Genomic DNA, 13,288 nt, shown 5'->3' on the forward strand with positions numbered 1-13,288 from the left:
GCAGGGGAAACTGTTACTCTGGATTCTCACTGTGTTTCCTAGTGCCGTTTTGAAGTTCCTGCAGTTTTCAGTGTAATACCGAGTTGGAGCTTGTACCAGCCAATATATATGTATGTAGTGCAGAATCCAACTGTAAAGAAACTTTGTGTTCCCAACAAGATAGTTGAAGCACGGATTCCATACACAGTTATTTCTCCGAAATGAGCATGTGGAGAGACGTCCGTTCAACAAACACAAAGGGAACAGGATACATTTGTAACACGTACTCTGGTTTCTCAGTCTGTTTCCTAATGCCGGTTTGATGTTCTTGCAGCTTTCACTGTAAACAGGAAATGTAGCTAGTACTTCCACATATATATGTATGTACTGCAGATTCCAACTGAAAGAAACAATGTGTTCCAAACAAGCTAGATGAAGGACGGCTTTCACACACAATTATATCTCAGAACTGAGCATGTGAAGGGGCTTTTGTTCCAATAGCACTAGGGTAACGAGTTGCAGTTGCAACACTTACTCTGGTTTCTAAGCGTGCTTCCTAGTGCCGGTTTGAAATTCCTACAGTGTTAAGATTAATACCGAGTTGGATGTAGTACCTCCTCATATAAGTGTATGTAGTGCAATTTACAACTGAAAAGAATCTTTGTGTTCCGAACAAGCTAGGTGAAAGACGGCTTTCACACTCACACATCTCTCTGAACTGAGCATGTGGAGAGATTTTCGTCCAAATACCCCAAGTAGAACGGGTTGCAAGAGCAGCACTTACTCTGGTTTCTCAGTCTGTTTCCTAGTGCCGGTTTGAAGTTCGTACAGTTTTAACTTTGAAACCGAGTTGGAGCTACTACCTCCCCATATAAATAAATGAAGTGCAATTTCCTACTGAAAGGAAAGTCTGTGTTCCCTAGAAGCTAGGTGAAGGACGGCTTTCACACACACTTATCTCTCACAACTGAGCATGTGGAGAAAGGTTCGTTTAAATAGCAGAAGGGGAATGTTTTGCATGAGCAACACTTACTGTGGTTTCTCAGTCGGTTTTCTAGTGCCTGTTTGAATTTCCTGCAATTTTCACCGTAAACTCTATATGGGGCTAGTACTTCCCATATATATGTATGCAGTGCAGATACCAACTGAAAGGAAACCTTGTTTTCCCTACAAGCTAGGAAAAGGACGGCTTTCACACACACTTTTTTCTCAGAACTAAGCACTTTGGGAGGCTTTCGTTCAAATAGAAAAAGGGGAACTTGTTGCAGGAGCAACACTTACTCTGGCTTCTCAGTCTGTTTCCTAGTGCCTGTTTGAAGTTCCTACAGTTTTCAATTTTAACCCGAGTTCGAGCTGGTACCTCCCCATATATATGAATGTAGTGCACTTTCCAACTGAAAAGAAACTATATTTTCCCAAAAAGCTAGTTGAATTACGGCTTTCACACTCACTTATCACTCAGAACTGAGCATGTGGAGGGACGTTCTTTCAAGTAGCACAAATGGAACGGGATGCAGGAGAAAAAATTCCTCTGGTTTCTCAGTCTGTTTCCTAGTGCCGGTTTCAAGTTCCTGCAGTTTCCAGTGTAATACCGAGTTGGAGCTTGTACCAGCCCATATATATGTATGTAGTGCAGTTTCCAAATGAAAAGAAATTCTGTATTCCCAACAAGATAATTGAAGCAAGGTTTCCACACACAGTTATCCCTCTGAAATGATCATGTGGAGAGAAGTTCGTTCAAATAGCACAATGGGATCTGGTTGCTGGTGCAACATTTACTCTGGTATCTCAGTCTGTTTCCTAGTGCCGGTTTGATGTTCCTACAGTTTTCAATTTAAACCCGAGTTGGAGCTAGTACCTCCCCATATATTTGAAAGAAGTGCACTTTCCAACTGAAAAGAATCTATATGTTCCCAAAAAGCTACTGAAGGACGGCATTCACAAACACTTATCTCTTAGAACTGAGCATGAAGAGAGACGTTCGTTCAACTAGCACAAGTGGAACGGGTTGCAGGATAAACACTTACTCTGGTTTCTCTCTCTGTTCCTAGTGCCGGTTTGAAATTCCTGCAGTTTTCATTGTAAACCCAAGTTGGAACTAGTACCTCCCTATATATATTTATGTAGTGCAGATTGGAAATTAAAAGAAATTTTGTTTTCAAAATAAGCAAGGTGCAAAACGCTTTTAACACTCACTTTTCTGTCAGACCTGAGTATGTAGAGAGACGTTCTTTCAACTAACACAAGGGGAACGGTTTGCATGAGAAACTCTTACTCTGGTTTCTCACTGTGTTTCCTAGTGCCGGTTTGAATTTCCTGCAGTTTTCACTGTAAACACGATTGGGAACTTGTACCTCCCTTTATATATGTATGTATTGCAGATTCTAACTGAAAAGAAACTTTTTGTTCCAAACAGGATAGGTGAAGCACGGCTTCCACACACAGTTGTCCCTCAGAAATGAGCATGTGGAGAGTCGTTCGTTCAACGAACACAAAGGGAAAAGCTTGCAGTTGTAACACGTACTCTGGTTTTTCTTTTGGTTTCCTAACGCCGGTTTGATGTTCCTGCAGTTTTCACCATAACCCCAAGTTGTAGGTATTACCTCCCCATATCTGTATGCAGTGCAGTTTCCAACTGTAAAGATACTTTGTTTTCCCAACAAGCTAGGTGAAGAACAGCTTTCACACACCATTATGTCTCAGAACTGTGCATGAGCAGAGACTTTCTTTCAACTAGCACAAGGGGAACGGTATTCAGGGGAAACAATTACTCTGGATTTTCAGTCTTCTTCCTAGTGCAGGGGTGAATTTCTTGCAGTTTTCACTGAAAAACCGAGTTGGAGCTAGTACCTCATCATACATATGTATGTAATGCACTTTGCAGCTGAAAAGAAACTTGTGTTCTCAACAAGTAAGTTGGAGGACGGCTTTCACACACACTTATCACTCAGAACTGAGCATGTGGAGAGACGTTCGTTCAACTAGCAAAAATGGAACGGGTTGCAAGGGAAAACATTACTCTGGTACCTCAGGCTATTTCCTAGTGCCGGTTTGAAGTTCCTGCAGTTTTCCGGGTAATACCGAGATTAAGCTTGTACCTGCCCATTTATATGTATGTAGTGCAGTTTCCAAATGAAAAGAAATTTTGTGTTCCTACAAGATAATTAAAGCAAGGATTCCACACACAGAAATCTCTTTGAAATGAGCATGTGGAGAGACGTTCGTTCAACGAACACAACTGGAAAAATTTGCATTTGTAACACATACTCTGGTTTCTCAGTCTTTTTCCTAATACCTGTTTGATGTTCCTGCAGATTTCACCGTAAACCCGAGATGTAGCTAGTACCTCCCTTTATATAAGTATGTAGTGTAGATTAGAAGTGAAAAAAAACTTTATTTTCCCAACAAGCTAGTTGAAGCACGCCTTTAAGACACACTTATCTGTCAGAACTGAGTACGTAGAGAGACGTTCTTTCAACTAGCAAAATTGTAACGCGTTGCAGGGGTAACACTTTTTCTGGTATCTAAGTCTATGTCCTAGTTCCGGTTTGAAGTTCCTGCAGTTTTCACTGTAAAACACAGTTGGAGCTAGTACCTACCCATATATATGTATGTAGTGCAGTTTCCAACTTAAATGAAACTTTGTGTTCCCAACAAGTTAGGTGAAGTACGGCTTTTACACACACGTATCTCTCAGAAATGAGCATGTGGAGAGACATTCGTTCAAATAGCACAAGGGGACCCGGGTGCAGGGGAAACTGTTACTCTGGATTCTCACTGTGTTTCCTAGTGCCGTTTTGAAGTTCCTGCAGTTTTCAGTGTAATACCGAGTTGGAGCTTGTACCAGCCCGTATATATGTATGTAGTGCAGAATCCAACTGTAAAGAAACTTTGTGTTCCCAACAAGATAGTTGAAGCACGGCTTCCATACTCAGTTATCTCTCCGAAATGAGCATGTGGAGAGACGTCCGTTCAACGAACACAAAGGGAACAGGATACATTTGTAACACGTACTCTGGTTTCTCAGTCTGTTTCCTAATGCCGGTTTGATGTTCTTGCAGCTTTCACTGTAAACAGGAAATGTAGCTAGTACTTCCACATATATATGTATGTACTGCAGATTCCAACTGAAAGAAACAATGTGTTCCAAACAAGCTAGATGAAGGACGGCTTTCACACACAATTATATCTCAGAACTGAGCATGTGAAGAGGCTTTCGTTCCAATAGCACTAAGGTAAAGAGTTGCAGTTGCAACACTTACTCTGGTTTCTAAGCGTGCTTCCTAGTGCCGGTTTGAAATTCCTACAGTTTTAAGATTAATACCGATTTGGATGTAGTACCTCCTCATATAAGTGTATGTAGTGCAATTTACAACTGAAAAGAATCTTTGAGTTCCGAACAAGCTAGGTGAAAGACGGCTTTCACACTCACACATCTCTCTGAACTGAGCATGTGGAGAGACTTTCGTCCAAATAGCCCAAGTGGAACGGGTTGCAAGAGCAACACTTACTCTGGTTTCTCAGTCTGTTTCCTAGTGCCGGTTTGAAGTTCGTACAGTTTTAACTTTGAAACCGAGTTGGAGCTACTACCTCCCCATATAAATAAATGAAGTGCAATTTCCTACTGAAAGGAAAGTCTGTGTTCCCTAGAAGCTAGGTGAAGGACGGCTTTCACACACACTTATCTCTCACAAATGAGCATGTGGAGAAACGTTCATTTAAATAGCAGAAGGGGAATGTTTTGCATGAGCAACACTTACTGTGGTTTCTCAGTCGGTTTTCTAGTGCCTGTTTGAATTTCCTGCAATTTTCACCGTAAACTCTAGATGGAGCTAGTACCTCCCATATATATGTATGCAGTGCAGATACCAACTGAAAGGAAACCTTGTTTTCCCTACAAGCTAGGAAAAGGACGGCTTTCACACACACTTTTTTCTCAGAACTAAGCACGTTGGGAGGCTTTCGTTCAAATAGAAAAAGGGGAACTTGTTGCAGGAGCAACACTTACTCTGGCTTCTCAGTCTGTTTCCTAGTGCCTGTTTGAAGTTCCTACAGTTCTCAATTTTAACCCGAGTTCGAGCTGGTACCTCCCCATATATATGAATGTAGTGCACTTTCCAACTGAAAAGAAACTATATTTTCCCAACAAGCTAGTTGAATTACGGCTTTCACACTCACTTATCACTCAGAACTGAGCATGTGGAGGGACGTTCTTTCAAGTAGCACAAATGGAACGGGATGCAGGAGAAAAAATTCCTCTGGTTTCTCAGTATGTTTCCTAGTGCCGGTTTCAATTTCCTGCAGTTTCCAGTGTAATACTGAGTTGGAGCTTGTACCAGCCCATATATATGTATGTAGTGCAGTTTCCAAATGAAAAGAAATTTTGTATTCCCAACAAGATAATTGAAGCAAGGTTTCCACACACAGTTATCTCTCAGAAATGAGCATGTGGAGAGAAGTTCGTTCAAATAGCACAATGGGAACTGGTTGCTGGTGCAACATTTACTCTGGTATCTCAGTCTGTTTCCTAGTGCCGGTTTGATGTTCCTACAGTTTTCAATTTAAACCCGAGTTGGAGCTAGTACCTCCCCATATATTTGAAAGAAGTGCACTTTCCAACTGAAAAGAATCTATATGTTCCCAAAAAGCTACTGAAGGACGGCATTCACAAACACTTATCTCTTAGAACTGAGCATGAAGAGAGACGTTCGTTCAACTAGCACAAGTGGAACGGGTTGCAGGATAAACACTTACTCTGGTTTCTCTCTCTGTTCCTAGTGCCGGTTTGAAATTCCTGCAGTTTTCATTGTAAACCCAAGTTGGAACTAGTACCTCCCTATATATATTTATGTAGTGCAGATTGGAAATTAAAAGAAATTTTGTTTTCAAAATAAGCAAGGTGCAAAACGCTTTTAACACTCACTTTTCTGTCAGACCTGAGTATGTAGAGAGACGTTCTTTCAACTAACACAAGGGGAACGGTTTGCATGAGAAACTCTTACTCTGGTTTCTCACTGTGTTTCCTAGTGCCGGTTTAAATTTCCTGCAGTTTTCACTGTAAACACGATTGGGAACTTGTACCTCCCTTTATATATGTATGTAGTGCAGATTCCAACTGAAAAGAAACTTTGTGTTCCCAACAGGATAGGTGAAGCACGGCTTCCACACACAGTTGTCCCTCAGAAATGAGCATGTGGAGAGTCGTTCGTTCAACGAACACAAAGGGAAAAGCTTGCAGTTGTAACACGTACTCTGGTTTTTCTTTTTGTTTCCTAACGCCGGTTTGATGTTCCTGCAGTTTTCACCATAACCCCAAGATGTAGGTATTACCTCCCCATATCTGTATGCAGTGCAGTTTCCAACTGAAAAGATACTTTGTTTTCCCAACAAGCTAGGTGAAGAACAGCTTTCACACACCATTATGTCTCAGAACTGTGCATGAGCAGAGACTTTCTTTCAACTAGCACAAGGGGAACGGTATTCAGGGGAAACAATTACTCTGGATTTTCAGTTTCTTCCTAGTGCAGGGGTGAATTTCTTGCAGTTTTCACTGAAAAACCGAGTTGGAGCTAGTACCTCATCATACATATGTATGTAATGCACTTTGCAGCTGAAAAGAAACTTGTGTTCTCAACAAGTAAGTTGGAGGACGGCTTTCACACACACTTATCACTCAGAACTGAGCATGTGGAGATACGTTCGTTCAACTAGCAAAAATGGAACGGGTTGCAAGGGAAAACATTACTCTGGTACCTCATTCTATTTCCTAGTGCCAGTTTGAAGTCCCTGCAGTTTTCCGTGTAATACCGAGATTAAGCTTATACCTGCCCATTTATATGTATGTAGTGCAGTTTCCAAATGAAAAGAAATTTTGTGTTCCCACAAGATAATTGAAGCAAAGATTCCACACAAAGTTATCTCTTTGAAATGAGCATGTGGAGAGACGTTCGTTCAACGAACACAACTGGAAAAATTTGCATTTCTAACACATACTCTGGTTTCTCAGTCTTTTTCCTAATGCCTGTTTGATGTTCCTGCAGATTTCACCGTAAACCCGAGATGTAGCTAACCTCCCCTTATATAAGTATGTAGTGTAGATTAGAAATGAAAAGAAACTTTATTTTCCCAAAAAGCTAATCGAAGCCCGCCTTTAAGACACACTTATCTGTCAGACCTGAGTACGTAGAGAGACGTTTTTTCAACTAGCAAAATTGTAACGCGTTGCAGGGGTAACACTTTTTCTGGTATCTAAGTCTATGTCCTAGTTCCGGTTTGAAGTTCCTGCAGTTTTCACTGTAAAACACAGTTGGAGCTAGTACCTACCCATATATATGTATGTAGTGCAGTTTCCAACTTAAATGAAACTTTGTGTTCCCAACAAGTTAGGTGAAGTACGGCTTTTACACACACGTATCTCTCAGAAATGAGCATGTGGAGAGACATTCGTTCAAATAGCACAAGGGGACCCGGGTGCAGGGGAAACTATTACTCTGGATTCTCACTGTGTTTCCTAGTGCCGTTTTGAAGTTCCTGCAGTTTTCAATGTAATACCGAGTTGGAGCTTGTACCAGCCAATATATATGTATGTAGTGCAGAATCCAACTGTAAAGAAACTTTGTGTTCCCAACAAGATAGTTGAAGCACGGATTCCATACACAGTTATTTCTCCGAAATGAGCATGTGGAGAGACGTCCGTTCAACAAACACAAAGGGAACAGGATACATTTGTAACACGTACTCTGGTTTCTCAGTCTGTTTCCTAATGCCAGTTTGATGTTCTTGCAGCTTTCACTGTAAACAGGAAATGTAGCTAGTACTTCCACATATATATGTATGTACTGCAGATTCCAACTGAAAGAAACAATGTGTTCCAAACAAGCTAGATGAAGGACGGCTTTCACACACAATTATATCTCAGAACTGAGCATGTGAAGAGGCTTTCGTTCCAATAGCACTAGGGTAACGAGTTGCAGTTGCAACACTTACTCTGGTTTCTAATCGTGCTTCCTAGTGCCGGTTTGAAATTCCTACAGTGTTAAGATTAATACCGAGTTGGATGTAGTACCTCCTCATAGAAGTGTATGTAGTGCAATTTACAACTGAAAAGAATCTTTGTGTTCCGAACAAGCTAGGTGAAAGACGGCTTTCACACTCACACATCTCTCTGAACTGAGCATGTGGAGAGATTTTCGTCCAAATACCCCAAGTAGAACGGGTTGCAAGAGCAACACTTACTCTGGTTTCTCAGTCTGTTTCCTAGTGCCGGTTTAAAGTTCGTACAGTTTTAACTTTGAAACCGAGTTGGAGCTACTACCTCCCCATATAAATAAATGAAGTGCAATTTCCTACTGAAAGGAAAGTCTGTGTTCCCTAGAAGCTAGGTGAAGGACGGCTTTCACACACACTTATCTCTCACAACTGAGCATGTGGAGAAAGGTTCGTTTAAATAGCAGAAGGGGAATGTTTTGCATGAGCAACACTTACTGTGGTTTCTCAGTCGGTTTTCTAGTGCCTGTTTGAATTTCCTGCAATTTTCACCGTAATCTCTATATGGGGCTAGTACCTCCCATATATATGTATGCAGTGCAGATACCAACTGAAAGGAAACCTTGTTTTCCCTACAAGCTAGGAAAAGGACGGCTTTCACACACACTTTTTTCTAAGAACTAAGCACGTTGGGAGGCTTTCGTTCAAATAGAAAAAGGGGAAATTGTTGCAGGAGCAACACTTACTCTGGCTTCTCAGTCTGTTTCCTAGTGCCTGTTTGAAGTTCCTACAGTTTTCAATTTTAACCAGAGTTCGAGCTGGTACATCCCCATATATATTAATGTAGTGCACTTTCCAACTGAAAAGAAACTAAATTTTCCCAACAAGCTAGTTGAATTAAGGCTTTCACACTCACTTATCACTCAGAACGGAGCATGTGGAGGGACGTTCCTTCAAGTAGCACAAATGGAACGGGATGCAGGAGAAAAAATTCCTCTGGTTTCTCAGTCTGTTTCCTAGTGCTGGTTTCAAGTTCCTGCAGTTTCCAGTGTAATACCGAGTTGGAGCTTGTACCAGCCCATATATATGTATGTAGTGCAGTTTCCAAATGAAAAGAAATTTTGTATTCCCAACAAGATAATTGAAGCAAGGTTTCCACACACAGTTATCCCTCTGAAATGAGCATGTGGAGAGAAGTTTGTTCAAATAGCACAATGGGAACTGGTTGCTGGTGCAACATTTACTGTGGTATCTCAGTCTGTTTCCTAGTGCCGGTTTGATGTTCCTACAGTTTTCAATTTAAACCCGAGTTGGAGCTAGTACCTCCCCATATATTTGAAAGAAGTGCACTTTCCAACTGAAAAGAATCTATATGTTCCCAAAAAGCTACTGAAGGACGGCATTCACAAACACTTATCTCTTAGAACTGAGCATGAAGAGAGACGTTCGTTCAACTAGCACAAGTGGAACGGGTTGCAGGATAAACACTTACTCTGGTTTCTCTCTCTGTTCCTAGTGCCGGTTTGAAATTCCTGCAGTTTTCATTGTAAACCCAAGTTGGAACTAGTACCTCCCTATATATATGTATGTAGTGCAGATTGGAAATTAAAAGAAATTTTGTTTTCAAAATAAGCAAGGTGCAAAACGCTTTTAACACTCACTTTTCTGTCAGACCTGAGTATGTAGAGAGACGTTCTTTCAACTAACACAAGGGGAACGGTTTGCATGAGAAACTCTTACTCTGGTTTCTCACTGTGTTTCCTAGTGCCGGTTTGAATTTCCTGCAGTTTTCACTGTAAACACGATTGGGAACTTGTACCTCCCTATATATATGTATGTAGTGCAGATTCCAACTGAAAAGAAACTTTGTGTTCCCAACAGGATAGGTGAAGCACGGCTTCCACACACAGTTGTCCCTCAGAAATGAGCATGTGGAGAGTCGTTCGTTCAACGAACACAAAGGGAAAAGCTTGCAGTTGTAACACGTACTCTGGTTTTTCTTTTGGTTTCCTAACGCTGGTTTGATGTTCCTGCAGTTTTCACCATAACCCCAAGTTGTAGGTATTACCTCCCCATATCTGTATGCAGTGCAGTTTCCAACTGTAAAGATACTTTGTTTTCCCAACAAGCTAGGTGAAAACAGCTTTCACACACCATTATGTCTCAGAACTGTGCATGAGCAGAGACTTTCTTTCAACTAGCACAAGAGGAACGGTATTCAGGGGAAACAATTACTCTGGATTTTCAGTCTTCTTCCTAGTGCAGGGGTGAATTTCTTGCAGTTTTCACTGAAAAACCGAGTTGGAGCTAGTACCTCATCATACATATGTATGTAATGCACTTTGCAGCTGAAAAGAAACTTGTGTTCTCAACAAGTAAGTTGGAGGACGGCTTTCACACACACTTATCACTCAGAACTGAGCATGTGGAGAGACGTTCGTTCAACTAGCAAAAATGGAACGGGTTGCTAGGGAAAACATTACTCTGGTACCTCAGGCTATTTCCTACTGCCGGTTTGAAGTTCCTGCAGTTTTCCGTGTAATACCGAGATTAAGCTTGTACCTGCCCATTTATATATATGTAGTGCAGATTCCAAATGAAAAGAAGTTTTGTGTTCCTACAAGATAATTAAAGCAAGGATTCCACACACAGAAATCTCTTTGAAATGAGCATGTGGAGAGACGTTCGTTCAACGAACACAACTGGAAAAATTTGCATTTGTAACACATACTCTGGTTTCTCAGTCTTTTTCCTAATGCCTGTTTGATGTTCCTGCAGATTTCACCGTAAACCCGAGATGTAGCTAGTACCTCCCTTTATATAAGTATGTAGTGTAGATTAGAAGTGAAAAAAAACTTTATTTTCCCAACAAGCTAGTTGAAGCACGCCTTTAAGACACACTTATCTGTCAGACCTGAGTACGTAGAGAGACGTTCTTTCAACTAGCAAAATGGTAACGCGTTGCAGGTGTAACACTTTTTCTGGTATCTAAGTCTATGTCCTAGTTCCGGTTTGAAGTTCCTGCAGTTTTCACTGTAAAACACAGTTGGAGCTAGTACCTACCCATATATATGTATGTAGTGCAGTTTCCAACTTAAATGAAACTTTGTGTTCCCAACAAGTTAGGTGAAGTACGGCTTTTACACACACGTATCTCTCAGAAATGAGCATGTGGAGAGACATTCGTTCAAATAGCACAAGGGGACCCGGGTGCAGGGGAAACTGTTACTCTGGAATCTCACTGTGTTTCCTAGTGCCGTTTTGAAGTTCCTGCAGTTTTCAGTGTAATACCGAGTTGGAGCTTGTACCAGCCCATATATATGTATGTAGTGCAGATTCCAACTGTAAATAAACTTTGTGTTCCCAACAAGATAGGTGAAGCACAGCTTCCATACAAATTTATCTCTTCGAAATGAGCATGTGGGGAGACGTCCGTTCAACGAACACAAAGGGAACAGGATACATTTGTAACACGTACTCTGGTTTCTCAGTCTGTTTCCTAATTACGGTTTGATATTCTTGCAGCTTTCACCGTAACAGAAGATTTAGCTAGTACCTCCACATATATATGTATGTACTGCAGATTCCAACTGAAAGAAACAATGAGTTCCCAACAAGCTAGCTGAAGGACGGCTTTCACACACAATTATATCTCTGAACTGAGCATATGAAGAGGCTTTCTTTCCAATTGCACTAGGGTAATTGGTTGCAGTTGCAACACTTACTCTGGTTTCTAAGTGTACTTCCTAGTGCCGGTTTGAATTTCCTACAGTTTTTAGTTTAAAAAAGAGTTGGAGTTATTACCTTCTCATATAATTATATGTAGTGCAATTTCCAACTGAAAATAAACTTTGTTTTCCCAACTATCTATGTGAAAGACGGCTTTCACACTCACATACCTCTCTGAACTGAGCATGTGGAGAGACGTTCGTTCAAATAGCACAAGTGGAACGGTTTGCTGGGCAACACTAACTCTGGTTTCTCAGTCTTTTTCCTAGTGCTGGTTTGAAGTTCGTACAGTTTTTACATTGAACCCGAGCTGGAATTACTACATACCCATATAAATAAATTAAGTGCAATTTCCTACTGAAAGGAAAGTCTGTGTTCCCTAGAAGCTAGGTGAAGGACGGCTTTCACACACACTTATCTCTCAGAACTGAGCATATGGAGAAATGTTCGTTTAAATAGCAGAAGGGGAAAGTTTTGCATGAGCAACACTTTCTATGGTTTCTCAGTCTGTTTTATAGTGCCTGTATGAATTTCTTCCAATTTTCACCGTAAACTCTAGATGGAGCTAGTACCTCCCATATATATGTATGCAGTGCAGATACCAACTGAAAGGAAACCTTGTTTTCCCTACAAGCTAGGAAAAGGACGGCTTTCACACACACTTTTCTCTCATAACTAAGCATGTTGAGAGACTTTCATTCAAATAGAAAAAGGGGAACTTGTTGCAGGAGCAACACTTACTCTGGCTTCTCAGTCTGTTTCCTAGTGCCTGTTTGAAGTTCCTACAGTTTTCAATTTTAACCCGAGTTCCAGCTGGTACCTCCCCATATATATGATTGTAGTGCACTTTCCAACTGAAAAGAAACTATATTTTCCCAACAAGCTAGGTGAAGTACGTCTTTCACACTCACTTATCACTCAGAACTGAGCATGTGGAGGGACGTTCTTTCAAGTAGCACAAATGGAACGGGATGCAGAAGAAAAAATTCCTCTGGTTTCTCAGTCTGTTTCTTAGTGCCGGTTTCAAGTTCCTGCAGTTTTCAGTGTAATACCGAGTTGGAGCTTGTACCAGCCCATATGTATGTATGTAGTGCAGTTTCCAAATGAAAAGAAATTTTGTGTTCCCAACAAGATAAGTGAAGCAAGGATTCCACACAAAGTTATCTCTCTGAAATGAGCATGTGGAGAGAAGTTCGTTCAAATAGCACAAGGGGAACTGGTTGCTGGTGCAACATTTACTCTGGTATCTCAGTCTGTTTCCTAGTGCCGGTTTGATGTTCCTACAGTTTTCAATTTAAACCCGAGTTGGAGCTAGTACCTCCCCATATATTTGTAAGAAGTGCAATTTCCAACTGAAAAGAATCTATATGTTCCCAAAAAGCTACTGAAGGACGGCATTCACAAACACTTATCTTTTAGAACTGAGCATGAAGAGAGACGTTCGTTCAACTAGCACAAGTGGAACGGGTTGCAGGATAAACCCTTACTCTGGTTTCTCTATCTGTTCCTAGTGCCGGTTTGAAATTCCTGCAGTTTTCATTGTAAACCCAAGTTGGATCTAGTACCTCCCTACATATATGTATGTAGTGCAGAT

Source organism: Camelus bactrianus, chromosome X (assembly GCF_048773025.1).
Source record: "Camelus bactrianus isolate YW-2024 breed Bactrian camel chromosome X, ASM4877302v1, whole genome shotgun sequence".
Taxonomy (NCBI): domain Eukaryota; kingdom Metazoa; phylum Chordata; class Mammalia; order Artiodactyla; family Camelidae; genus Camelus; species Camelus bactrianus.